Source organism: Haemaphysalis longicornis, unplaced genomic scaffold (genome assembly GCF_048455015.1).
Source record: "Haemaphysalis longicornis isolate Haplotype H1 unplaced genomic scaffold, Haemaphysalis longicornis Haplotype H1 scaffold_23, whole genome shotgun sequence".
Lineage (NCBI taxonomy): Eukaryota > Metazoa > Arthropoda > Arachnida > Ixodida > Ixodidae > Haemaphysalis > Haemaphysalis longicornis.
In genome coordinates this window covers 5,742,675-5,770,547 of record NW_027526306.1, presented here as the reverse complement: position 1 = coordinate 5,770,547, position 27,873 = coordinate 5,742,675, and the positions used below count along the sequence as shown (strand labels likewise).

General features: G+C 46.5%; 1 protein-coding gene and 1 long non-coding RNA gene across 2 annotated transcripts in view; both read right to left on the bottom strand.

The window, feature by feature from the left end:
• LOC144172546 (uncharacterized) overlaps positions 1 to 27,873 on the bottom strand; it is a 125,718-nt gene that overhangs the window by 24,348 nt on the left and 73,497 nt on the right. The gene's annotated exons all lie outside the window — the stretch shown is intronic.
• On the bottom strand, positions 347 to 26,332 carry LOC144172547 (uncharacterized). Its single transcript, XR_013323041.1, has 5 exons — positions 26,140 to 26,332; positions 18,882 to 19,030; positions 4,899 to 4,957; positions 1,210 to 1,287; positions 347 to 740 (listed from the first exon to the last, which is right to left on the bottom strand). It is a non-coding gene; the product is annotated as an uncharacterized LOC144172547 (long non-coding RNA).

Below are 27,873 nucleotides of genomic sequence, written 5' to 3'. Positions count from 1 at the left end.
CAGCCACACGAGGAGCGGCGACACGAGGCCTCCTCCTGAACTGAAAAGGCCACCCTCTGTATTTTCTTGTTTTGCTCAATAAACATTTTGCCTCCTCCCCTTCTTCTAATAATCCATCACGTAAACTGCGACATCTTCGCCACTTATACTTTGTGCCCCATACATTCTGCAAAGAGCAAAATGAACCAATCTAAACCCATCGTCTTTCTAGATTCAAGCGCATGTCAAAATGTATTTAACCAGCTTGCTGATATACAAAGTGATAAAAAGAAGAACGCGAGCAATACGTCGGTAAGCAGGCAGGAGCACCATATTTGAGCGCGATAAGGCTAAGAATACACGCACACTATGGACATTTGCCATCCGTTTATTCGTAAAAGTACTTAATCACTATCATCAGTACAACTTTCAGGCATGATACAAAACCTGCTTATACCATTGAAGAACTCCTCGTAAGCGGTGTCAGAAAAGCAACAACGGTCGTTAGGCGAGACGTATTTTACAAACCAGTTTTCTTTGTTCCAAGTTTCTTTGTTTGAGATTGCCGGCGAACAAAACAGCAGATTTGTCATTGACACGTACTGAATTCCACCGCATTACGGTCGGTTACGGTGCACCTTTGGCGCACTTAAACGTCAGACATGACAGAAACTTCAGAGAATTTTCCTTCTGAATCTTTTTCTTGAATGCTTCGATCTCTGACTGGGTCCACGAGTTTTTGTATGTCACGTAACGCCACACTGAAAGAAAAACAAGAATTATATTTGAGCTTTTATTCCCCCCTCAAATTCGGTGATTCCAAAAGGGTCACTGAAACAACGACTTCATGACATCGGCGTGCCCCCCTTCGTAGTAAATGCAGGTGAAACAGTCTTCGAACGAGCAATGAGCTGCGAAAATGTCTCTTGCCAGCCCCATCCTATACAGAGCATAGCGAACAGGCATTTTCATCGACGCTCGTCCATGTTCAACGTCACACATAACTTAAAACGAAGCAAGCAGGTTACATAGTTCAAAACGTAGTAAGCGGTACGTGGTCAGTTTGTAAATAACCTACCACTTACACTAACCTTCACATGCTGATATAGCACTGGCTCTTTGTTTGCTCAGTTTCACCGTGGGGCAGAAAAGCTGGGCGTTTGGTATTGTTGAAAAACTGTTGTCTCTGAGCGCAGTGAGAATAAGGGCAACATGTTTATTTGTTCTCACCTGATCCGTCTGGGTAGCACTCAATTTGAACGAAGTATTTGCAGTTGTCGGTGTCAAGAATGATTGACCTGGTTTTGGCTTGAAAAAAAAAAAGAAAACAACGTTACCGTCTGCCTACGGTATAGAAAGTCTACCTTTAGCACCAACGGAAGCAGTTAGCGTTCATAAAAGGCCTGAAAGTGCGCATAATTTTGGTTCACAGACGTTTACTGCTTAAAAGATAGTCTGGTAGTCCTGAGTTTTATTATTTAAAAATATACGTTAAATGCTTATAAAGTAACACAATGCGCTATTCACCCAGAACCAGTGTTGAATGCCTAGCTCGGCCAACATAGACAAGGTATTGCTTTTTAGTTGCCGCGTGTTCTGTGCCTTTTTTCAGATCATATTTCGCTATTGAGTGGTGCATCTAAATATGGAACGTGGACTTACTTCCATCTGCACCTGTTCATTCAGCTTGTTCATATTATTCGGCTCGCGGTATCTCATAAAGATGTTCTCAACGTAACAGACGCGTCATCACAAGGTCATCTTTTGCGGCAGGGACCTTTTCAAGCACAGTTGTGCTTGTTACTAGCCCCAGGTCACCTTGGCCAAAAAAAGTCATCATAGTGTTTTCAAAGTTCGTTTGTCTACTTTAGAGCAATGTGCGCGGTTGGGTGGAACTCTGAAGAAAAAATGAATGCAGCGTTTTTGATTAAATAAATGCAGTAAAATTCAAGTGCGCCTGCATAAAATTGAAAAACTTGATTGGTGAGTGAGGAAAGCCCTTCAGAGCGAATTACTTGCTAACACAAGAACCCACATGCAGATGATCTGGGGATTATATTACCCCCCCCCCGCCCCCCCCCCCCCTCCGCAGAGTCCTCGCGGATGAAGAGAAATCTCGAATTAGTAGTCCCATGAAGTGATAATAAAAGACCTAACATCACCAAAACATTCATAATGCGTTTTGGTACAAAATATTGGTTAGTGCTTGAAACTACTGGGTGCACTAGAATGTCGTGACAATGTAGTTCTAGCAACTGTCTGTGTTCGGTGCATTACACAATGGCAATGAGGATGCCAGTCCCTACAGTATCACTGCGGCATAGCAATTTGTTTGCCGCACAAGAAGTACGAATATTTCGCTTGTGCAGACTTTCTCGTCCTATTCGTTCATGCGCGTGCTCAACCTGTTACGATTTTCTTAGCGGATTTACCTTACTTTGTCCTAACTGTAAATACTAAATTTTATTCGCCTAATCGCAACTTCGCTGGGACGTTCCTAGAACTTCTTGCAAATACCTGACTTACGATCGTCACGCTGGAAAAGGAGGTATCGCCACAGTGTTCCGAAGGCAGACAACAGTGTGACCTTAGTTACTTCATGCGACATTACACCACCGTGACCGGTATTACCTCAAGCAGCTGATGTACAGCCCCACCGCATACCAAAACATCTGTATTATCGTGAAGATTTCCCACATGAAATGCTTAACAATGATTATGAATTGTGTATGATTCATTCGGCTTCCCCGTAAACTTGCTTTTCTTGGCGTTTTGTGCTGCTCAGGCCCGCGAGTACCACGCGACACTGCCGAGGATATTGATGATTTAAAGCATAAAATCGTGTGCTTTACTTATTTGTATTTTACTATTTCAAAGCCCTCGAACCATGACTAAGTAGCATGCTGTCATCAGTTGTTTTTACAAACCAGGTCTTATAACCCAAACAAGCGCTGAGACAGCGTTCAAAAGGAGTAAAAGTAGTCTAATTAGTGTTATAGATAGTTCCAAGCGAAATTGTTAACGAACTAATGTTAGTAAACATGCGACACGAATTCTCCTCACCAGGCTTTCTTTCCTTAGTTATCTTTCCCACCGCTGCTACACATCAATCTTCCAATTATTAGCAAAGCAGATTTGGTGGAAAATGAAGCTTCAGATTTGCGCGACTCGAACACAAGAAATACGTGTGTGTTGCTCGCTTGCTGAACAATATGGCAACGGTTGCGGCATATAGGCGGAAGTCCCCTTTCTTGGCGCCAATATTCCTTTGAGACTGTTTTAATGCCAAAAAGTTAGCTAAGAAGACAATTCACCTAGACTCCACCACGCCTCGATTTCATTCACGCGATTACATCTGTGAGTCCTATGACAAACTAATCGGCAGTGACCCAACCGTAATCACGTTTGACACCGTTTTTGGTTTTCAGCATACACAAAACGTTGTGTGAGTTTTGAATTTATGCGGTTTCGCCACCCACCGCCACCAAATTTTCACGTTGTTACCTGAGTGGGTGACATGCTAAATAAAAGCGCAGAAAAACGCGGGACAAAGAGAAGAACTACACAGGACGAGCGCTTGCTAACAACTGAGTTTAATGAAATCAAAACCGACAAATCTCGACACAGCGCACCCTTGTAGCGCATCATACACACAAAACTGACGTAATTCAACAGAAATCGGGAAGAAATCAGAAAAGCCATGCGTTGCAACAAATTGCACGATGATCCATGCAAATGTTAACAGATCGATAACATCAGCACCGAACATTGCGAATCCGAGAAATTTACTGCCTTTTCACTGGACGCTATCTTCAAGATAGGCGATTTCCTCATTAAGGAGGGCGACAGATAGGGCGCTTACACAAGTTCCATTCTTATTTCACAAAAAGATAAAGTAAGCCTCTGCCACCTCGCGTGCTCATGTTATCGATCTGTTAACATTCGTGCGGATCATCGGGCAATTTGTTGCGGCGCATGGGTTTGCTGATTTCTTCCCTATTGCTGTTGAATTACGTCAGTCTTGTGTGTATGATGCGCCACAAGGGTGCGCTGTGTCGAGATTTTTCGTTTTTGGTTTCATTAAACTCAGTTGTTAGTAAGCGCTCGTCCTGTGTAGTTCTTCTCTTTGTCCAGCGTTTTTCTGCGCTTTTATTTAGTATGTCTCCATACCAACTTGTCCACTTGTCGGTGCTCCTGTGTGGGGGATTTAACTAGTTTTTTCTGAGCCTCATTTTTAAATGCAGAGCATTTCTTTAACTCACGATGTCACCCGGCGTTGTCGGCGTGCCTCGGCGTCCGCAACAGCCGTTCCAGGTGCGCCCTCTCCCCCACTCCTCCTCTCCCGCATCACGCTACCCTCCTCGCTCTCAACAACAGGTCCGCACCCCTCCCCCTACACTATATAAAAAAATAATACTTACCGGCGCCTGGTTTCGATCCGACGACCCTGAGGGCGGAACGCAAGGTACATGGTGCTCTACCCACTGCGCCACAAAGCCGACTCGGAATGAAAGGCTACGAACGCGCCATATATTCTTCACTCATTCAAACTACGTCAAGAAGCTGCTGATACAACGCATTCACTACCTGTGGGCGGAACGCGAGGTACATGGTGCTCTACCCACTGCGCAACAAAGCCGACACAGAATGGGAGGCTACAAACGCGCCTTATATCCTTGACTCATTCAAACTACGTCAAGAAGCTGCTGATACAACGCATTCACTACCACCAACTCCCCAAACACTAAACGTTAACGCAATACACCCACCCCCTATGCGACGCATTTACTCGAGTCCCCCTCGCGGGGAGATGGGCCCTTTGCTTTTTTATGCTCCGTCTCTTCCTATCTACCAAAGAAGATGCACAGCCATAATGCTTGACGCCAACATTCAAACGTAGTGCATGTACACAGACTTACTCCCGTTTCCAAGGTCTCTTTCCAAGTACGCTTGCCCTTGCGCAGGGTAGTATATATAGCTGAAAGAGAAGCAAATTGATCTATAACTACTAGACAAAATACCAAAATTGGCTATTTCACTGCATACAAATCTGCATTCAAATACACGTAGACGCACACACACACACGCACATTACATATATATATATATATATATATATATATATATATATATATATATATATATATATATATATATATATATATATATATATATATATATATATATATATATATATATATATATAACACAGAAATAAGGGTTGGCAGCCAAGAAAACCTCGGAAGGCAAAGGGGAGGTTGTGGTAGGTCATTGAAACAGACAAAGAATTTGGAAAGAAAGAAAGCGAAGAAAAAATGCCCGCCAGGTGGGATTCCTACCCACGACCTCCAGAATACCCGTCTGGTGCGATAACCACTACGCTACCAGCTGGGCGATTCCCCCCCTCCCCCGCTTTCTGGGGTATTTATGTCAATGTAATTTTTTCCTGTGCTTGGGGGTGGTAGCCAGCGCCACTCTGACTTCTCGGGGTGAAGGGGACCTTCTTTTTAACCCCCGGGCCGTGACTCGAGTGTCTACGACATGTCGAGAGTGGTCAACCAGCGTTAAACCCTCTTAAGCTCCCTATTGCACCAAAACTGCCAGAACAGAGGCCCTCGCTATGCATGTAGCGAATCAGAATAGGAAATGAGGGGCTCGTAGAAATTACACAGAAATAAGGGTTGGCAGCCAAGAAAACCTCGGAAAGCAAAGGGGAGGTTGTGGTAGGTCATTGAAACAGATAAAGAATTTGGAAAGAAAGAAAGAAAGCGAAGAAAAAATGCCCGCCAGGTGGGATCCGAACCCACGACCTCCAGAATACAGGTCTGGTGCGATAACCACTACGCTACCCGCGGGGCCATTCCCCCCCCCCCGCTTTCTGGGGTATTTATGTCAATGTCAAAACAATTACGTTGACATAAATACCCCAGAAAGTGAATGGGAAAATCGCCCCGCCGGTAGCGTAGTGGCTATCGCACCAGACCGGTATTCTGGAGGTCGTGGGTTCGGATCCCACCTGGCGGGCATTTTTTCTTCACTTTCTTTCTTTCTTTCCAAATTCTTAATCTGTTTCAATGATCTACCACATCCTCCCCTTTGCTTTCCGAGGTTTTCTCGACTGCCAACCCTTATTTCTGTGTTATTTTCAACGAGCCCCTCATTTCCTATTCTGATTCGCTACATGCATAGCGAGGGCCTCTGTTCTGGCAGTCTTGTTGCCAAAGGGAGCTTAAGAGGGTTCAAAGCTGGTCGACCACTCTGGACATGTCGTAGACACTCGAGTCACGACCCGGGAGTTAAAAAGAAGGTCCCCTTCACCCCGATTAGTCCGAATGGCGCTGGCTACCACCCCCAAGCATAGGAAACAAACATACCTAACATAAATACCCCAGAAAGTGAATGGGAAAATCGCCCCGCCGGTAGCGTAGTGTCTATCGCACCAGACCGGTATTCTGGAGGTCGTGGGTTCGGATCCCACCTGGCGGGCATTTTTTCTTCACTTTCTTTCTTTCTTTCCAAATTCTTAATCTGTTTCAATGATCTACCACATCCTCCCCTTTGCTTTCCGAGGTTTTCTCGACTGCCAACCCTTATTTCTGTGTTATTTTCAACGAGCCCCTCATTTCCTATTCTGATTCGCTATATATATATATATATATATATATATATATATATATTGTAAGGCGGGTTTATTGCCTTGACAGCGGAAGGAAGGAGGGGCACTCAGAAGTGGCAAGCGGATCGGTGGCCCAGCCGGTAGAATGTCTCGAGCACTCCACGAGCTTCATGCCGATGACGATGCCGCTGCGGTGGCTGACCTTGTTGCCTCGTCGTCGTCTGTACAAACCAGGTCGTCAATCCCCTTGAGCGGGCATACGCCAATCACAAGGACAATGCTGACTGTTGTGGCCGCGTAGCAAATCAGTTGTTCGTTAGTGCTCGCATGGTGGCTGCGCGCCACTTGCTCGTCTTTCGCACTACAATTACCCCCACGACGAAGGGAGCCACCCTGGCGACCTAAGGGCACGTCACGACGGAAGGGTCGTAGTACGGCTTGAGGCGATGCACGTGTACCGTTTCGCGTCCGCGGCAGCGCAGGTCAGGCGACGGGGTGAGCGGCTCCACAACGTAATTAACGGAGGAGGTTCGTTCGAGTACGCGGTACGGTCCATGGAACTTGGAAAGGAGCTTGCTAGAAAGTCCAGGTGTAGTGGAGGGTACCCAAAGCCATACGAGAGAGCCGGGAGAGAAAGTCACTTGTGGGTTGTCACCGTCACGCCGATGTTTTTGGTGGAATTGGTCTTCGGAGGTAAAACTGCGAGCAAGCTGACGACACTCCTCAGCGTGGCTGCAGAGTTGTGAAACAGGCGTGTATTCGGAAGCGTCGGGTCGGTAGGGTAGAATGGTGTCAAGAGGGCAGGATGCTTCACGGCCATAGAGGAGAAAGTAAGGCGAGAACCCTGTAGTAGTCTGCGTCGCGGTGTTGTACGCGTAAGTCACGAAGGGGAGAATCGCATCCCAATCGGAGTGGTCAGCAGACACACACTTGGCGAGCATATCACCAAGGGTGCGGTTAAATCTCTCCGTCAACCCATTAGTCTGGGGATGGTAGGCTGTAGTGCTGCGGTGGGTGACGTTGCATTCTTTGAGAAGAGCCTCGACCACTTCTGACAAAAAGACACGGCCCCGGTCACTGAGAAGTTCCCGTGGTGCGCCATGACGCAGGATGAAATGGTGCAAAATGAAGGTTGCAACTTCGCGCGCTGTTGCAGCCGGTAGCGCGGCAGTCTCAGCACCATGTGGAGGAACGTCCAGGGAGGCAATGGAGGAGGCCGTCGTCTGGGAAAAGCCAATATATTTACATTATGTACAGGGAACCGTTCATTTGTGCAGCCATCTCGTCGCCTCGCCTGGTCGCCTTACATTTTGGTGGAGTGTGCGGATTCCGTCCTCGTCCTGCTCCTCAGCTTCACCCCGCAAGCCTGGAGCTCTGGAGTCGTACCCCGCACCTCCACCAAAATGTAAGGCGGGTTTATTGCCTTGACAGCGGAAGGAAGGAGGGGCACTCAGAAGTGGCAAACGGATCGGTGGCCCAGCCGGTAGAATGTCTCGAGCACTCCACGAGCTTCATGCCGATGACGATGCCGCTGCGGTGGCTGACCTTGTTGCCTCGTCGTCGTCTGTACAAACCAGGTCGTCAATCCCCTTGAGCGGGCATACGCCAATCACAAGGACAATGCTGACTGTTGTGGCCGCGTAGCAAATCAGTTGTTCGTTAGTGCTCGCATGGTGGCTGCGCGCCACTTGCTCGTCTTTCGCACTACAATATATATACAGTGTAGCCCGGTTATAACGCAGTAAGCGGGAATCTGAAATTTCTTCGCTATAACCGCTTTTTCGCTATATCTGGACTATTATAAGACCGCTATAATTGGGACGGGAAATCAAGGTCACTTCGTTATAACCGCTATATCGCTGTAAGTGGGTTCGTTATAAATGGGCTACACTGTATATATATATATATATATATATATATATATATATATATATATATATATATATATATATATATAGTAAGGGAGACGATAGCGTGTTGTCCTTCGGTTACCTTATTTAATTCCCAACTATTCTGGGAGTGGTGGAACTTCCTTCATCAAGGATAATGCACGAATGAACACAAAACTTTTATACACCTGTTGCATACGAGGGACTCCTTCCTTGACGAGGGTGAGAAGTAAAGCAGCCCCTCGTACGCAACGGGTGTGTAGAAGTTTTGAATTTATCCTAACACAGGCCCTGATGAAGCATGTTCTACTTCCGAAATTGTTTGGAAATAAATAATGTAACGGAAGGACAACACCCTGTGTGATGATGGTTTGGGTTTAATGGTGGAAGGCCAACTAGGGCAAAGAGCGCCAAAAACAAGGTTCTTTGATGGTGACTCAAATGTACAATTCAATACTAAATTATCTTAGTAAGAACAGAAGTGAAGGAATTTAAAATCCATGATGATTGCCGGTGTTTAGGGCTATGATGATTATGCATATGAAAAATTGTAGTCTTCCTTCATTGCCTGTATGTACCGTCATAAGTTCAAGTTTACGGACTACGGGAGTACGGATTATGGATTATTACGGATTATGGGGCGCTCAACCGCTGCGCCGCCTGGTTGAGCGACACCTGCTGTCGGGACCGCGCAAAGCACACGCGCGGCCTAACTTTACAGCATACATGCCGCTATCACTCGATTTTTCGCGATTGCCTCACTGATAAATTGCGCCATGTGAACCTCGCTGGCATTTTGCAGGCAGCTAGTCACCACATCTATGGAAACGGCATGCTTCCTCAATCGCGGCAACGCTACTCCGCTGGCAGAGTTGGCGCACTAGTGATTATCTTGTGATTATAGGTTTTTTTCCCGCTCATCCGCATCAAAGATTCAAACAGAAAATATTCACTGCGCAGCTGAAGAAAAGACAAAACACCATCTTTGGGTTTGACCATAGTTGCAAATTTATAGCGCTAAGTGAACGCAAGCGAATTAGAAAAAATATTCTTCCCAACCTCATTCGTTAGCGCTTTAATAGATACTTTACTGTTTAGGTATGTATTGCATTTATTTATTAAACTTCGTTTCTCGTATGAAGCACCTATGCCAGTTCGCAACTGCTCGGGAAAATCCAGCTTCGTAATTCTTTCCGCAGCCACCCACACACTTGGTGTTCAAAAACTCCATTGCGATATGCGATACCATTGAAGTGGGTTTTGGATGTCCAGCGAATACCGAAATGCGTGCAAACTACATTCATGAAATAAATTTATTTGCACTTGAAAACAATAGTGGCACTTCCTGTGCACTTTTAGTGACAGGAATTGAAATTGAAGGATGTGATCCAAAACGGGATCGGTCAGTCGATTATTGAAGATAAAAGATGAGTAGCTTATTGTCGACGACATCCGGCAAATGACGGTATACCCCCATAAATCCCAATTGATTCACACGTATTGTTTACAAAGCATTGCATAGGACAACGGTTCTCAGTTGTGGGTGCGCAGGCCAAAAGGAGTCCGCGAGGGGACTTCGGGGTGTCCGTGGTCCCTCCGCGGCACTCCCAAATTTCTTTTTTTTTTTCAAACCTAGCCGCGAACTCAAAAATGTGCTTTGCCGCATGACACGCTGAAACAGCTGCGCCGCACAGCACAAACTTTAAAGGTGGCTTTATTTCACAACGTTTCCTTTGCGCAAAAAAAGCCACACAAACAAAAGGCGGGCATGCAAATATGTGTACGAGCGACTTCGGCTGCAAGGGTTGTCTGACAATACGACACGTATCGCTTTGTTTCGGCCTATGGCCCCCCATCACTTTTGCAGTCCCAGAAGGCGTCCCGGGCACGCTAACGGCCGAGTACAACTGGAGTAGAAAATCAGAGGTCGGGCTTAGCACCCACCTGCGGGCTCCAACCACCTGCTTCATAATGCTAAACACTTCCGTTCATTACAAAAGTCTCGTCTACCAAAAGGACGTCACAACAGAGAGTGAGGGGGACATCACTTAAGTGACACTACAAGCCGCTGATCGGCCACAAAGACAACGACGTCTGCATCTTCCACCCGTCCACCTTCATCACCAAAAGCCTCAATCATACGGTTCACCGCAGTTCTCGACCTCGTAATGAGGTGGCAGATTTCGCGTTCGGGAACATCATCTGCCGCAAGCTTTGTGAAGTAAAACAGGTATTCCACCGGCACTCAGCGGTTCCCTTATATGCATATTTCTGTTCAGTCAGACGACAGAAAGCTATATCACTGGGTTGCAGCGATGGAGCGTTCCATCACTTTAAAAAGATGAAGGAAGCTCACGCTAACGCGTAAGGCTTGAAGGTAGCGAAGCTGTACGCAACCTTCACGACCATCACGAAGGTTGCTGACCAGGATTGAAGCCGATTTGCTGCTTCTATGCTGCCACAACGAGATTTACTGGATCATTGTTGCTATAGCTTGTTTCATTTTTTGGAAGTGGTAGTCACTGAACATCACGTTGAAGAGACGTACGCTTTGACGTGTCTTCCTCATTCCGACCAACTGTTGCCACGATTACGGCGAACGCTTGAGTTGTTGTCTTTTTGCCGATCTTGACCAATCTCCCTAGGTGGGTATACTTGGCTTGACAAACCTGCGCTGTGGACGCTGGGCAGCCGCTGTGAGGCACGCACACACAAGCGCTCGGCATTTCCTTGGTTTTTTTAGCTGTCGGGCGGTCTCCGCAATCTTGGCCATTCTCCTTAAATGGGAGTAGCACGAGGATGCAGTATGCAATTTACGGCTCGGTGGCCACTGGGCGTAACCCAGTGGTGACTTCGTCAGCGCGTTCCCCAGGGCTTTTTGGACCCGAGGATCAGAGCAGCCCAACACCGCCTCCAATTCATCAACAGTGGTATTAGAGTAAAGTGTTTGGGGGGGGGGGGGGGGGGGGGCACGCCCACATATTGATGCAGATGGCGTTGACATCTCCACAAAGGGGGCATAGGGGTGATGTATACTGGTCAGGGTATATACGACAAATGTATGTGCGACACGGAAGCATATTAGTTTGAAGGAGCCGCCACAATCGTTCTTCCGTTGTAGAAAGTGAGGGTTGGGCTGTGGGGTATTTCTGGCGAAGGAGCCGGTAGTGCGTAATGATAGCCACGTACGTAAAAACACTATTCCTAATAGATTGCGCTCCGTGGTTAGGGGTAACAAAAGGGCCTGCTCGGACAGTTAGATTTCGAGCTGCTGTGTGGGCCACCTCAATACACCCTAAGCCGGTGTGGGCAGGTGCTCACACCACCTTCACGGACGTGTCGGGATGATTGCGCAGAATCTTGAGAGCTTTGGCTAGTATATGCCTTCGGGCAAAGTTTCATGTAGCAGATTGACAATCGGACAACATGACTTTTGGGGTAGGGCTCTGAGAAAGGGCTAGCGCTATTGCCCCCTCTTCCGCCTCAGCAGGTTAGTGGGTGCCGATGGTGAGAGATATGGGTGGGTGTCCTTGGCTTGACAAACGTGCGCAGAGAACGCTGAGCGGTCGTTGCGAGGCACGCATACACACGAGCGCTCGACATTTGTTGGCTTTGTTAATTGCCGGGCCCTCGCCATGAGGCCCGCGCTCATGTGCGGGCGCTTGGAAATTTCTTGGTATTTACGATTTTATATTACGATTTTATATTACGATTTTAAATTATGATTTTATAAACAGCTTCGCTGTTAAAATTACCACCATCAAAGGGAGAACAATACATTACCTACTGCGTCCCTCGCTTTGCGATAACTACTCGAAAAGGCCGATGAATTTACACGCTGCATGCGCTTGACCATCGGCGGTGTGCTGGGGCATAATGACATGCTTGTCAAAAAAATAGAACTTATCACATCGGGAAGTATGGCTCTAGTCACTGCAGCACCTCATTAAAAAAATGAGCGAGGTCTCGCCTTAATGAAACAAACTTCACCTTACAGCGAAGCTTTAGTGGTACCCCACATGGAATCCTTCCCGTAGTAGTCGTCCGTCAGCCATAACACGCATTGCTGCCAAGGCAACTTTAATGATGATGGTTGGATGTTAATGGCGCAAGGCCAACTGGGGTAAAGAGCGCCAAAACAGTGGTTAAATATGAGAGGTGAGAACGTAGACACTCAAATCAGTAAGCAAGAACAAAAGTCAAATCAATAAAAGACAGTGAGGATGGCTGGTGTAAAAGGCCAGGTTGTGATGGTGCGTGGCATGAAATAAGGCTTCAAAAAACTACGCGTGATAGGAAATGAGATGTAAAAACTTGATGTCACTGAGAAACTTTAAAGTGCGTTGCACAGGAATCACGGGATCATCCGCTAGAAAGAGTGCTGGGTGTAGTGGAATGTGTTGTCTGTAGAGTTGAGGGAAGTGCTTGCGTCCTGTCTGGAGTGCTTAGCATGTAATGAGGATGTGAAGTACGGATAGGCCCTCCCCACACCTGCTACACAGGGGTCTTGGAGATCCAGTGAGCAGATGGGAGTGTGTCGCGTGTGTGTGGCCTATCCGTAATCTAGCTAGGGCAACTTCGATGAATCTTTTGTGTGAGTCACTAGTGTATTGTCCTAAGTGTGGCTTTATTATGTGTAACTTGTCTGTCTGTGTATTCCAGTCGGGTTGCCATGTTTTGCGAAGGTGTTGTCGGATGTGTGGCTTGAGGTTAGTGTAGGGTATTGTTGTTATGTCCACTGTGTTTGCAAGTGCAGCAGTGGCGGCCATTTCATCTGCGGTCCCATTCCCCGCGATTCCAGCATTGCCTGGAACCCAGCACAGGATTAGTTGAAAATTATTTGCATATATAGACATTATGAAATTAAAGACAAGATTGACAATGTGGTTTTTCCTGGGTCTGTGTGAAGACAATGCACGCACAACGCTCAAAGAGTCTGTGAAGATGACGGACTTAGGAATTTGTTTTTTTAAGAATGTGCTGAACGATGAGTAAAATGCCATATGCTTGTGCAGAGAAAATAGTGGTGTGTACACTCATGGTTCTGCAAGCAATAAAGTTGGATCCATGAGCGGCGCACGACACTGCAGTTGAAGTTTTCGAGGCATCGCTATAAAATACGGCACATTTATATTTATCCTGAAGCGACAAGAAATGCTGCAGAATTGCAGCTTTCGGAACCCTGTTTTTACCTATTTTCATAAAAGAAACATCACAACAAACAGGCTGCAGTTGCCATGGTGGTATAACGTCAGAAAATGATGATGATGTACAGACATCTAAAATCCCAACGGAAATACCTGAAGCTTCCTCTCTCACCCTCGGAGAGTAGGGCAAAGGAACAGATGGACGATTTGAGAATAGCTGGGTTGTACATGTATCGTTGAGGACAGGTTTAAAAGGATGGCTATTGAATGATGAGACCTTAAAAGCATATAATAAATCTATGTACGTTCGTTGATGTTCCAGGCACTATTTGTTACTTTCAGTATACAGACTCTGGGCCGGGCTAGTGCGGAACGCACCACACGCAAGGCGCAGGCCCAAATGGAGAACTGGGTCAAGCATTTTTAGTGCTGTTTTTGATGCCGACCCATACACAACACTACCGTAGTCTAGCCGAGACCCGACTGAGGCGGTAAAAACGCGAAGAAGGAGTTCTTTGTCTGCACCATAGGACTGGTGGGAGAGGACCTTGAGAATGTTTAGTGTTTTCAGGCATTTATGTTTAAGTAGTTTGATGTGTGGAATGAACGTGAGTTTTTCATCAAATATGACACCTAAAAACTTGTGCTCCTTTTTACAGGGATAGAAGCACGATGAAGGGTAATCTCAAGGTCTGCCTTAATCCCGCGCTTGCGGGAGAACACAACACAAGTACTCTTTCCAGGGTTCAGTTTAAAACGGTTTTTGTCCGCCCAGCCAGCAAGTTGGTTCACCCCAAGCTGGACTTGGCGTTCAAAAACTGAAAAGTTACAGAACCTAAAAGATATTTGAACGTCATTTACATATATAGAACAGGAAATGGTTGGTGGCAATGCCTTCTGAAATTACTTCATCTTAACAATAAAAAGTGTGCAGCTCAAGACACCGCCTTGAGGGACGCCATTTTCCTGCACGTATACATTCGAAAGAGCACTGCCAACCCTCACTGGAAAGGTCCTTTCCGACATGTAGCTACTGAGCGTGTTCAGCATGTTGCCGGAAACACCAAACGACTTGAGGTCACACAAGATGCCGTACCGCCAGGCCGTGTCATAGGCCTTCTCCATATCGAAGAAGACTGTTATATAATACTGCTTATGAATGAAGGCATCTTTTAGATATGTTTCCAATGCAACCAGTTGATCATTGGTGGATCTCCCAGCCCTGAAGCCAGCCTGGCAGCTGTCGAGAAGACCATTGTACTCTAAGAAGTACACGAGTCTCCTATTGATCATCTTCTCGAACAGCTTACACAGGCAGCTTGTGAGGGCGATGGGACGATAAGTTGCGGGAGAGGAAGGGTCCTTCCCTTCTTTCAGAAAGGCCACTACGATAGCCTCCCTCCATGACCCTGGGAGGTGCCCCGAAAGAAATTTTTTGTTGTAGAGGTGAAGGAGGGTTTCAAGTGTGTCTGTGTGCAAGTGTTGAATCATAGTGTATGTAATGTTGTCTGCGCCTGGAGCTGAAGGTTTACAAGTACTAAGTGCAATCTTCAGCTCATGCAGTGAGAAGGGGGTGTTATAAGATGAGGTCGACTTATTACTGTCTCGCAAGGACTTCTTCTCACAGGATGTTTTGTGTTTTATGAAAGCGTTGGTGTAGTGCGCTGAACTGGACACATGTTGGAAGTGTTGTGCGAGTGTGTTAGCTTGGTCTTCCAGTGTGTCCGCTCTTGTACTAACCAGAGGCAGGCTGTGTGTCAGCTGTCCTTTTAGTTTATGTATTCGTGTCCATACTTTTTGCGTGTCAGTGTACGAGTTGATGGAAGTGAGGAAGGTGCGCCAACTCTCCCTTTTCGCCTCACGGCACACTCGCTTCCCAAAAGCCTTGGCCCGTTTAAGCGAAATGAGATTACAGTCGAACACGGATATATCGAACACGGGTATATCGAATTATTGTCTATATCGAACTCATAAATTATCCCCTTGAAAAGTCTGTGTAAAAGTATAGGAATTCATACGTTTATATCGAACCGTATTTTTCCCGACATTGGGTATATCGAACGCCGCGCGAGCTGGAAGGTGCTCTTCGGAGGTCGCTGGACCCCCGATTGATGTTGAGGAGGATGTGGAGGAATGCGCGGGCATGGCGAAGACTGGCTCGCGGAACTAATCCCCCCTACCGCGGAACGAATTTGCGCTTGCCCAGTCGGGTCCCACTACCGGCCGCCGTAGCGTTAGCGGACGGAGCCCGGTATGCTAAATCTCTCTAGGCACACAATCCCGAACGCTCGGAAAATGTCACAGTGCGAGGTAGAGATGCCCCGACTGCGCACGTCCTTTTTTTCGGCTGCGTACGTTCCCCGGCTTACCGAAAAAGAGTTTTTTTTTTTCTGTCTCTCCGGGTCTGTCCTTCATTTTGCTGTTGTTCCTGCTGTTTGGCGAGTTGTCCCGCACCTTTCCGAGATCACTGTTTCTCTCGGAGATGACCATCGCGAGCGCTTTGTTGGAGTCCGTTCAGAGAGCCTTGGAATTGTTACCTTCAAAGCTCTTGTGGTACGTGCGCGCTGTTCTTCTTTTGCGTGCGTGTTGTGCATGGTGTGCGAAGGCGCAGCGTACTGCTGGAATTTTCTAGCTGTGCAGCCTCGAGAAGATCGAGACCAGCGTCTTGAATTTCATTTCCAGTACGAAAAGCAGGGAAAGATCAGCGATTTTTTTTTTCACCGAAATAAAGCGTCCTGTTTCGTCGTGAGTGCGGAATTAGCTGTCATTCTTGAATGCGACGATCGGTAAGTGATCGTCTGCCATAGGTGAGGTCTCAGAGCCCATATTTTTTATATCGACTTTTTCATATATCGAACTATTTCGCGATCCCCTTGGAGTTCGATATATCCGTGTTCGACTGTATCTGATGTGTGGTACCGGCGAAGGACACCCCACGCCTTGTTCTGGGCCTCTCGCGCCCGCCTACAGTCCTCATTCCACCACGGCCTCCTTTGGTTGCGCGGAGCGCTGGAGGCGTGGGGAATGGACTTTTCGGCAGCGTCGCGGATGTGTGCCGTGATGAGTTGGGATGCTTCCTCCACGTGTAGGTGTTCTATGGTTGTGTGGTGTAGTTTAGATGTTTCTGTGAATATACTCCAGTTTGCTTTTGATTCATTAAACCTGTTATGGGAAGATGGACTGCATGGGCGTTCACCTATATATGTTAGGGAAGTGGGGAAATGGTGCCCACGCCCCACTCAAGACATGGAAAGAGAATTGCAGAACCAATAGCCAAGTCGAGTTGTGAGTATGTATTATGTCCTAAGTTATGGTATGTAGGCTGCTTTTTGTTGAAAAGGCATGCTCCTGAAGATGTAAGAAATTTCTCCATCAGGCGACCTCGGGCATCCGTTCTGGAGGAGCCCCAAAGAGACTTGTGTGCATTAAGGTCGCCTGTTAGGATGTACGGTTCGGGCATCTGGTCGACCAGCGCCTCGAAGTCAGAGTTGGAAAGTGCATGATCAGGACGAATGTAAATTGAGCATTATAAATTGAGCTCTATAACTTGCCTTTCAATGCGGATATCTCGGAAAACAAGTCATTATATTTGACATGAAAGACCACTTTGCGAGTTTCACGTACTGCTAGTTAGTTCACGCTGGACTTGCCAACGTTCGGTAATATCACCGGCTGTGAATGCAGAAACGCCTACAATTCCAGTGAGCAGTTCAAACTCGTAATTTGCATTCTTCATAAACCAGTGCAAATTAAATTACACAAAGTTTGTCTACTTCAGCGACTACTCAATCGTCGAAAGCCTTACCTTAGTAGGCGCCCTAGATAATTATCGCAGTTTTAATACGATGACATGAAGGGGCCGCTTCAGAATTCGTTCGAGCATAATCACCAGGTGCGGCCAAACCACAGTGCAAATTGGTTTGTAGCATCCACTTTTCTGTCTGCTAGGATAATTCTCCAATAATTCCAAGTTTCTTAAATCTAATGCACACTAAAGTATGTTTAATTGCCGGATAGAAATGATCGCGTTTAGGTTCTAGTGCTAATTCAGTTATTACCTTCTTAAAAATGTCAAGTCGTTATAGCATATCCTACATATAATTCATATCAGTCAAGGGCGCCATGAGTGGAGCTAGCGGTGTGGCGAAGGTGGGAGGGAGCTTCTGGGCGTCCCTCCCCCTCGTGCCCATCTCCTCGGTGCCCTCACGTGTAGTGGCAGGTGGCGGAGCGGAGACGGAAGGAGCGCCATCGCTCTCAGAGACCACCGCAACTGCCGGAGGCCCTGCATGCTACGTGGCGATGGGTTGGGCTGCCGAGAGCAATACAGTGCGCGGCGGGCTGGTGCCAAAGTGTGCGCTCTCCTTAGCGAGTTGCCTCAGCCTACTCTAGAGGGAAAGAGATGACCTCTTCGCGCCTCTGGGAAGGAGATGATTTGTTATTATTTGATATTGATTCTTTCCTTTTTCATCTTACATTTCTAGCAGGTACGAGACTACGTCGGATGCAGTTTCCGGGAATTAGCTCAAGCTCTCGGAGTCACAGTTGTGGGTTTGGTGGTCCTGTGCGGCACATTTCGCGCAGGTTGTTATACCGCGCCCAGAGTTCGTACCGTGCTCGAACCGCTTACAAATGAAGCAGCGGCACTGTGGCCGGAGCTTGACCAGGGCTCTGATGGCCACCGTTCGAGGCTTCTACCCTTCACTCTAAAACTCCTTTCAACGATTGGTCACAGAGTGAGTGCGGGGCGCTGGGTCTGCGTAGTCACCTCTACCATCGCCTTACATAGAAAAGGTGCCCCGTGCGGGGTTTCCAGTTTTGTTTTTTCATGCCTAGTGTGTTTTAATGGCGCAAAGCCATCTGTGGACAAAGAGCGCCATGTCTGTTCTGTATGATCTGTCAGTGCTTTCGCTAAAAACAAAACAAATGGATGTGAATGAAGTACATTAAAACTGTGATTGTATGGGTGTGAAGGGCCCTGAATGTAAAGCGTGCACACGGTCGCCATGAGAGCTGCAAATATTAATGGTAAAGCATAACAGGCACCAGGGTGTCCTCCACAGACGTCCCTTGTTCAGACAAGGGCTGTGAGGGCTTGGTTCGCAAAAGGGGGCCCTCAGTACCCCGCCTTTGCTCCCGAGGTGGCATGAGGTAACGCTCGATATGAGATAAGTTTTAAAAAGTCTGTCATGAAGGATGAAAGAAGGCGATTACACGAACACAGGTTTCCACACGATGCCATAATATACTTACGGTATGCGGCTGCACTGAGCTCTGTTCACGTCATAGCAAACCAAATTGTTTGCAATTCCTCTGTCAATGCTGTCAGGTTTGCAATAAGGGCATCCCTTAGGTGGAATCCAGACTGCGTAAGCATCAGAATTTAGGCCACAGCTGAGAATCTGCAAAGCATGAGAAGCAAAATAAGAAACTTCTAGGCCTTCGGAGTAAACAAGGTAAAAATGCCGAACACCGATAGGAGCATGAAAGCCTTGGTAAAATGCTAGACAAAATCATTATAGCATTTTTCAAAATTGGTACGAAACAGGTTTCATACGTAACAAAGCTGGGTACACAGTACAAAAGGTTTCAAAATGATTAGGTAAACTTGCCTTCCACACACAATATGCTTCCAGCTGCAATGCTACTTCATAATCCTCTTTATGGCGGATCGAAAGTGGCTGTCCTTCTCAACAGACCACGAAGATTTTGTTTTGCGCATGCATCATATTCGTACCATACTATATTCTGCAAGCCGTCCCAGCCCACAAGTCTCCGGCGTTGCGAATCATCGCTTATAGCCTGTGGCGACGAAACCAGAGGTTAACTACACCGCAACCTGACATCTCAGGCCTACATTGTCGTGCACAGCCCCGCACTTCGTAGGAGAGAGTGGCAGCAGCACGCCCTAACCGGCAACGCTTACTTCGTACGATGTCTGGAGGTCGGTACAAAGTGTTGGCGTAGTCACGGACAAACGAAAAGCGATCCCGAAAACATGAACAAAAACACATAAAAAGAGGGATTTCTTTGCATGCAAGTGTAATTGCCGCGCGGCTTTATTACAGTAACAAATTTTGGAGATGTGTCTTCCCAAATGTACCAATTGCGGGCCGTTATTTAATCCCTACTATCCATATTGGGTTTTACGTGTTCTGGTTCATGTTGCCACGGGACGTGGCGGGCAATCTCGGTGTCACCATGGCCCTCCACCGACGACGATGACCACAGAATGTGTGGAGCGAGCAGCCTGTGTGGACGCTCTGTCATGGTCTCCTAATGACATAGACCATCTCTTCTTCTAAATTCATCGCTTCATTGTCAACCATGGCTCGCTTCATCTGTTACATCGCCACGTAACAATATTTCGTATTCTCATTTAATTTGTCCATGACAGCACGGTGTCATTGTCATTTTCTGGCACTGCACCGTGTATTATGGCGAATTCCATTGGGCGAACAGGAGCAAGTGGAGCGAGCAGCCAGAGCAGCACACGGGAGTAACGGGGACGTGTGCTTTCGTTCCGCGAATGAAACATTCGCGCTGCTCCGGGAGGAGTGAAAAGAGGGGGAGGGCGAGATGTCAAGAGTCATGTGACCAAACGTTTCTCGCGCTCGCTTCCCGGAGCATTTCGCGCGCTCGCGATGTCCGCACGCAGTTATTCCTCGCCAGTTTTGCCAGATACGTGCCGGTGGTTTTGTGTCTGCCTTCCGCATGGCGACGAATGAAGAAGCCGAGCGGATGTTCATGTTCATGATAAAGGGGTCACCATCGTGTCTCCCAAAAATTAGTTCCGAACGATAACAGCGTCCACCGTCTTTTCCAGGTACGACTCTACCTTCGGTCGCTGCTCCGGCGGGGTGAACAGGTGCTCGAATATAAACTCATGCAATGTCAAATCGTCGTTGTCAAATCGTCGCTGCTGCTGCTGTCCGATGATGAGCTTGCGCTTGAATCTGTGGTGCTTTCATCATCTAAAAGTAGCAGCGATTCCTTGTCCAGACAGCCGCGCTTAGCTGCTACCGTACGCACTGAGCGACTACCACGGCTGCTGGATTCCGCCATTTTTCCTCCGCCACCCGGGGATAAAACCAGAAGTGACGCAAAAGAGGTCATGTGACTTCCTCGGCGTTCCCTGTTACTCCGCCGCTGGCGACGGAGCACCGAGAACTGCTCTCGGCTGCTCTCGGCGCCAAAAAAGTGCTCCTCATCGACCAATGCAACACAACGCCCCTGCTCCTTCCCGACCACTGGAAGATGCCAGAACTCGCGAGAGCACTTTGGGTGCAGTTAGAAGTGCTCCTGTTCGCCCAATGGAAAGCGCTATTAGTGATAATCTGGACGGCATCCGAAACCTACACCCTCTTGTGAGGGTTTTTATGAGGGTAAAGACGTTGTGATGCCTGATGCTCGTCTCAATGCTACTTGCAGCCTTGCTCGAACACGTTTACACAACCAAACATGATGAAGATAAGAAACAGATAAGGTACATTATATGCCGTTTTTCAAAAAACGCTAATGGCCAGAATTAAATTACCGGTATTGCACACGTTTACATACTAAGCAAGTCAAGCAAAAAACGAAACATTTAGAAATTCTCGCCGATTCTTAACACGGGCGCTGTGTGAGATAGAGACCTCTGTTCAATATAGCTCGTACATGTTTAAGGGGCCAATGGTCAGCTCAACCAATTATCAGCTTGACATTGGACTGATTCGTTGAAGGTTGATAACTAATAAATATATCGGAGCTGAGCAAACTGTTCTAAAACTCTCACAAGGCTAGACAATTTTCAAGAATGCACAAGTAACGAGAACACTGAGGTTCATGACTTGCCATTCGCAAAAAAAAAGCTGTCTGGCTGTCTGAGAAAAACAACCGCCTTTCTCAGAAAATCGACATTACGCTATTCTCCCACAGTGACGGCGCGTGCATCGCCTCCTGCTAGGCCTAAACAATGGGCCGATCAGACTAATAAGGATTTCGTGGCTTACGGTGAAAGCAGTGCTGCTAACAAAGCGCGCCGAACTGACCGAGTACGCAGACGATATACGCTTTTGTGATAGCATCACTGCAATGAAAAAAAGCGCGCTATGGCTGATAAAGGCCAAGGAAAGCGAACTAGCAGAACTAAACGTTTGTGCTGATCTCTCACAGAAAATTTTAGAGCGTTAGTTTTACTATGCTACATGTTTCACGCCCATTCATCTTGTCGCAAGTACGCACGCACGACGCTAAGTGAATCTGTGAAAATTATAGACTTAGCGATATTATGTTTGATAATGTGATTTAAAACAAGAAATATCGCATATGCTTGAACGGTAAAAAATTCTGCAATTCACAGTCTTTTGGAGACCAGTGGTGACTAAAAATTCAGTGTGGCGACTTGCCCACTTTCTGGCTCCTTTTAGCATTGATTTTATATCTTTCCGGTCCTTTCCGATTCCCCAATTTCCATAAAAAGGATGACGTGTTAGTGGATTTCAGCCGTTGAGACAAACTGAACGATCACAAGACAACAAACTTTTAGGCAGATGAAGGGTTTATGGCAAAGTCTAGAATAGGTCCCACAAAATCGGTCACTCAAACACACCAGTCTACAGCGCTGCTTACAAGCTATCACGAATCGAAATTTGCCTTGTTCACTTTCATACCGTGCATCTGATGTATGAGTAGCGCCAAATTCTTCAAGCAAGGCTATCGCTTTAAAGTGAAATGCTTCACTAGTTTATGCGACCTTGAGATCTCATGAAGAGGGGTGGGAACTATAATGATACATAGTAGACACCGCGATGTAAACAGACAGGGAATGCTTTGAATGCTTTACCTAAACCTGCATATTTTAGCTTTTTGCGAACAGTAGTCAACCACTGTTGCTCTCCCGGACCACCGCAAACAAATAAAATTGGTAATACAATTTTCTGCTTCTTGGAACTTCTGCAGTTTTTCCGCGAGGGTGATCGAAAAATACTCACTAGCATCGCCTGGCCAAAAATGGCAACTGTTCTGGCTCTTTTTCAAATACTCACTTTAATGTGGCGACTTTTTTGGCTACTTCCGGAAATATTCCGGCGCCTTTTCTTTATGAGATCGTGGCATCCCTCTGTGCTAATGATGCCGAGACTTCGCTAGTTGGTACCGCCGCTATCCTTTAATGTAATGCATAATCATGCTGGCCATCTTACACCAGCCATCTTGTTGGGGCTTAATCTGCTTCACTTCTGTTTTGAGAGATAATCAAGTATTTAAATTTACATGTGTAATAAAATACCTTTGTCTTCAGCGATCTTTGCCCTAGTTGACCTTACGCCGTTAAACTTAAAGCATTATCGTCAAACTTTCCGTTATTTCCTGGCGACTGTTATTTCTGAACACCTAGCAACCCTGATTCCTTGGAAGTTTTCCAGCACACTAACATTGCCTTTATCCCTGCGTTATTTTAAAAGAAGGCAAGAAAAACCAAGAAAGCGCGGGTGACGCTACATTTTTACGAACTTAATAACAAAAAGAATGAACTTACTCACTTTTGAAAAGATATCATGACCATATTGGAGACTTGAAATGTTTTCCGAACGCTCAAAATGGTATTCGGAAAGGCGATATCGGCGTATTACGAAAATTAACTTCTACCAGTAATAGACAACCACACGTTCTGTCGCCAACCATATAATAATAATAGTCTAGCCAGAAACACCGCCTCTGCTTCAGCTGGCCTAATTCTTGAAAACCAGTCTAATAAAACCTTTTCGCACTCTGCCCAATACCAATAGCTCTCAGACTGTGCAGCAACAAGCTACGGTAACTTGGCCAAACAAGTTACAGTATATGCAGGTAGCGCAAAGCTGGGAATACCAGTAGCAGTTAGTATTACGATAGCTCCTGCTGATCTACAACAGCTTGCGTTGGCGGTGCCAATACCACTTTTTTATTCAGGAGTGCGAGGGAACCATTGTTTGCTTCCCAGGCAAAATTAAATTCAAAATTATCCTGCCCTCGGTACACCATTGATAGGATTTGCACACCTGAAACTTGCATATGAAAAATCAATTTCTCAACGCAAGGGTCTTACAGTTGATGTTTTCCCCGCCCGGCCTAAGTATATCTAATGCGCGTACGTCAACACGGGTTCTCCCGCACCCAAAGGAACAATTGCTCCACTACTTGATGCAACGACCTCGCGGCGTATGCGCAGCCTGTTTCACGTCGATATCGCTTCCTAAAAATGGATAGGCCAGTAAGAGACTAGAAGAGACGTGTCTCGCCGCCTGCTGGGTTTTCTCCGGTCTGGGGGACTAAGTGATGAGTGGTAGCTTTCGCTGTGCTTGATGCGACGTGGTATCGATTATGCGGATCAATTGCCGGAAGTTGAATCCAAGGCTAAGTCCGCCTCAGCAAACGACACATACTACTTCTACTATAAAATTGCCGCCCACCATCGTCCACCGCAAGGGTTATCCCTATTGTTGCGCAGCACAACGAACCATATTGTTGCGAATACGAACGAAGAATAACTTGCAGCGACGCCGACGATCGTGGCTAAGGAACGGGCCTTTTGCACCCAGTTCTGAACTGGCTATGAAAAACCAATTTATCTTCCCAAACCGGCCTCGAACATGAAAAGCGGCATTTTGCAGGTAGACGGCTAATCTTATCCGCAGTTACCAGCAGCAGACCTCTGAAAATGACTGTCACGAGCCTCATGCCGGGCGCAAAGGCAACGAAATGGTAATACACCGCGCGAAGTCACTCTCGAACGGGACGCTACACGGACAAAATGCAATTGGCCAGAAAAATGGCGCCAGTCGCAATATAGCGAGGTGTTTCTTAACACATACATGTATCAGTATTGCGTACGGCACCTCTTTCGAACGCAGGATTCACAGCTTTCTTTTGAAGAATTTGTTGGGATGGTGAATTACCCACTATTTGGCAGGCGCTGCAGAAATGGCCATGTTTCTGGCAGACTTAGAGGAAGTACACATATACAGCTCTTCACGTACAGACAGCTGGGCGATAGGTTTTGAGTGTGGGGTATGGTTAAGTCACTCTTCGATGGTGACGTCTACTTTAATTTCTTCGTTCCTCCATGTTAGAGAAACGCTGAAAGTAATCTGCTTGAGAGTGTGCAAAATTTACGGCGGTTTCGCAATTCCCCACAATCAACAACACTGACACCTTGCTTGACACTACGTTCTAAGAAAATGCCTTATAAAGTATGGCGGGTGGTGCACTTTTGCTCCTTGCACTGGTTGTTTCCAGGTAGAATTCGACACTTGTTGCATCCCATACAGTTCTTGGACTCTGTATTTACCGAAGACTGTCTTTTCATAATAGCAGTATTCCGATAGGTTCCGTTAATTGGAGAAAAGAAACGTACAGCGACGATTGCCACTACTTGCTGTTTAAGATTATATGAACATGAAAATCACAGTCAAAGTATCTAGAGCGCCCGCAAAGGCGCAACAGACCACGCTGTTCGAGCCCCTCCCTTCCGGTCTTCAAAACGTGGACGTGAAAACCACTGAGTCCACATCACGTCTTGCTTTCATACGGTTGTGATGGATTGCCACGGTGTTTCTTACACACTCTATATACACAGTTTCGTGTGCAGCCAGCGTTTTTATCTCGTCAATCTAACCTCGTTATACCGGAGCAGTATTGGTGCAACAACTTACTTCGTTACTTATATTCGTTGTAACAATTGAGGTACTAATTTACAATTGGGCTCGTGCAGGAATCGATCGATTGCAGGGTTTAAGCGCCGCCACAACGCAGGCGATGAGGCGCGCCGTAGTGGAGGGCTCCGGATTATTTTGACCACTTGGGGATCCTTAACGTGCGCCGAAATCTCGCACACACGGGCGTTTCTGCTTTTCGCCTCCATCATCATGCAGGAATCCTAGACACAAAAATGTATTATTATTGGCTTCGAACGTACTATGAAGGAGGTAAAACTTACCTGTCTCCTCGTGGCATTAAAAAGCAAATATACCGGAAAATGTGAACGTGAAATGAAATCAGTCAAGCGCGCATTTGTGCTGGACGACCAAACTTTCCGTACTTTTTTTTTAAACAATTAAAAGATGGCCGTATTTTGTGTCCATTTTTTATTGGTTTGCTTCTTTATGCTAACCTTCCCGTTTTAACCCCGCGCGAGCCGAGAGATTTTTTCGCTGCAGCTTAAAGCTCCCAGCTCTTTTAGTTTCGGTTTCTTTGTAAAAAGAATAAGTCACTGAAATAAAGCTTGACCAGCCAAATTTCGTAAGTAGTCCACTAAAGCTGAGAATTCGCTATGTGAGTGTTCTCTGTATCGATTCCCTATTTTAATATGCTTGCCATAGACAGTTTCTGTCAGCACACATCAATATTGTGCTTCTCGTGATTAAATATCAGCTCCAATTCTACATTCAAGAAGCCAAAAAAATTCCATCCGCCATCTGGACTGCCACGAACAAAGTAACAGAGTAAAAAATTTTCCAAGTTCTGCAGGAAGTTTCGGAAAGATAGATACCTTATCGAGGTTAAATGCTGTCAGAGGTGTGACGCTGCACGCCTTATCGTAAGTTGCCGACGCTGTTGCAAAAGCGACGTAGGTACTGGCCAAAACCATGAAACTCGTCCCAATATCGCGAAGGGTATTTCCTTCAGCACGCAGAGCCATGTCGCTGGATCAGAAATACTGGCTTCTATCTGTATGGCGCATACCTTATATGCCCCGCAATTGGTGGCCGAATGGCTGGGCTGCATGTTTTGTTTTTTAGAAATGCCTACATCCAAAGCACACCAAAGCAAAGTTTCCAAGGCTAACCAGATCGTGAAACGAAAAACAGATTCAGATCAAGGATAAGACTTCATAAAAATAGTTTCTCCGCTCCTACTGTACCCAACAAAAAGCAGGCCCAGCAGAACTCCACCTGTGGGAAAACAATAAGCCACGGCGAGCTTTCACCTTCAATACGTGGGTTTAGGGCAACACAGTTTAACAGACAGTCGCCATGGCTTAGTTACACATGACCTCCACATAACGAAAATCGACAAAAACACTATAAAAAACTGCTTTGCGGTACGCCACACGTGCCGCTTTATTTCAGGCGCGCACGTGGCAAACAACGCGAGATGTTTTTCGATTCTGCGCTTACTCACAGCGATGCCATCGAAAAATACGTTCTACCACTGATCAAACCCGTTATCATTAAAGGAGCCATAAAGACAAACTACAAGTTGGGTTTATTAGAAAGACTCCTTAGTCCCGATAACAATGATATCAATATCATCGCAATCTTCGAACAAATAACGGAGATATGAAAGAAAACGTGTGGAGCAGTCGCGACCCCCTAGCCTATTTCCCGCCACTTTTCTATGAAGTCATGGAACCTTGTTTGTGGGATTGGCGGCCGGCTAGCTGACCTGTCGCGACGACACATGACTGGACGTCTGTAATGGGGCCTCTAGTTCCATTTTACCGCATCACTTGAATGCTAACGTGCAGTAAAAGCACTGAAAATTATTTTTGTTATTGGCCCGTATGACGCCATTCTTGCTTATAACACGTCACAGTCGCGCAAAATTTGAAAGCTTCTAAATACTTCTTGTTTTTTTTTTCGTTAAAAAAACATGTTTCGTGGCTGTAATGGAGCTGAGTGAGGTACTGAATCCTAGTTCTTTCAAATTAAACAAAGTTGCATTTTCTCTTCATGGCTCCTTTAAGCACAACAGAAACAGACATATAAGAAGGAAAGTATAAGTACGTAACCGAAAGCACCAGTTTTCGTTGAATTTGGAATACAATTGATTTGATTGATTGTAGGGTTTAACGCGCCGACGCAACGCTGGCGATGAGGCACGCCGTAGTGGAGGGCTCCGGATTAAATTTGACCACCCGGGGATCTTTAGCGTGCGCCGAAATCTCGTACACACGGGCGTTTTTGCTTTTCGCCTCCATCAGAAAAGCGGCCGCCGCGGCCGGGAATCGAACCCGCGACCTCGTGCTCAGCAGAACAACGCCTTAGCCACTGAGCCACCACGGCGGTTAATTAGGAATACAAATTACATTGTTTGTCATAAGAACAAAAAGGCAAACCGCGCTGGAACACATCGTGCAAAAGAGGCGAGATAGGAGCTAACACTACAACTAGAGCTGCTCCAAACACAAAACAAAGGTCTGACAAAGGCACGCAAGCAGTGTAATGAAATCTAGAGCATGACGGAATCCCGTCTAGCCGGGAGGGTACATTAGGAACGGCAA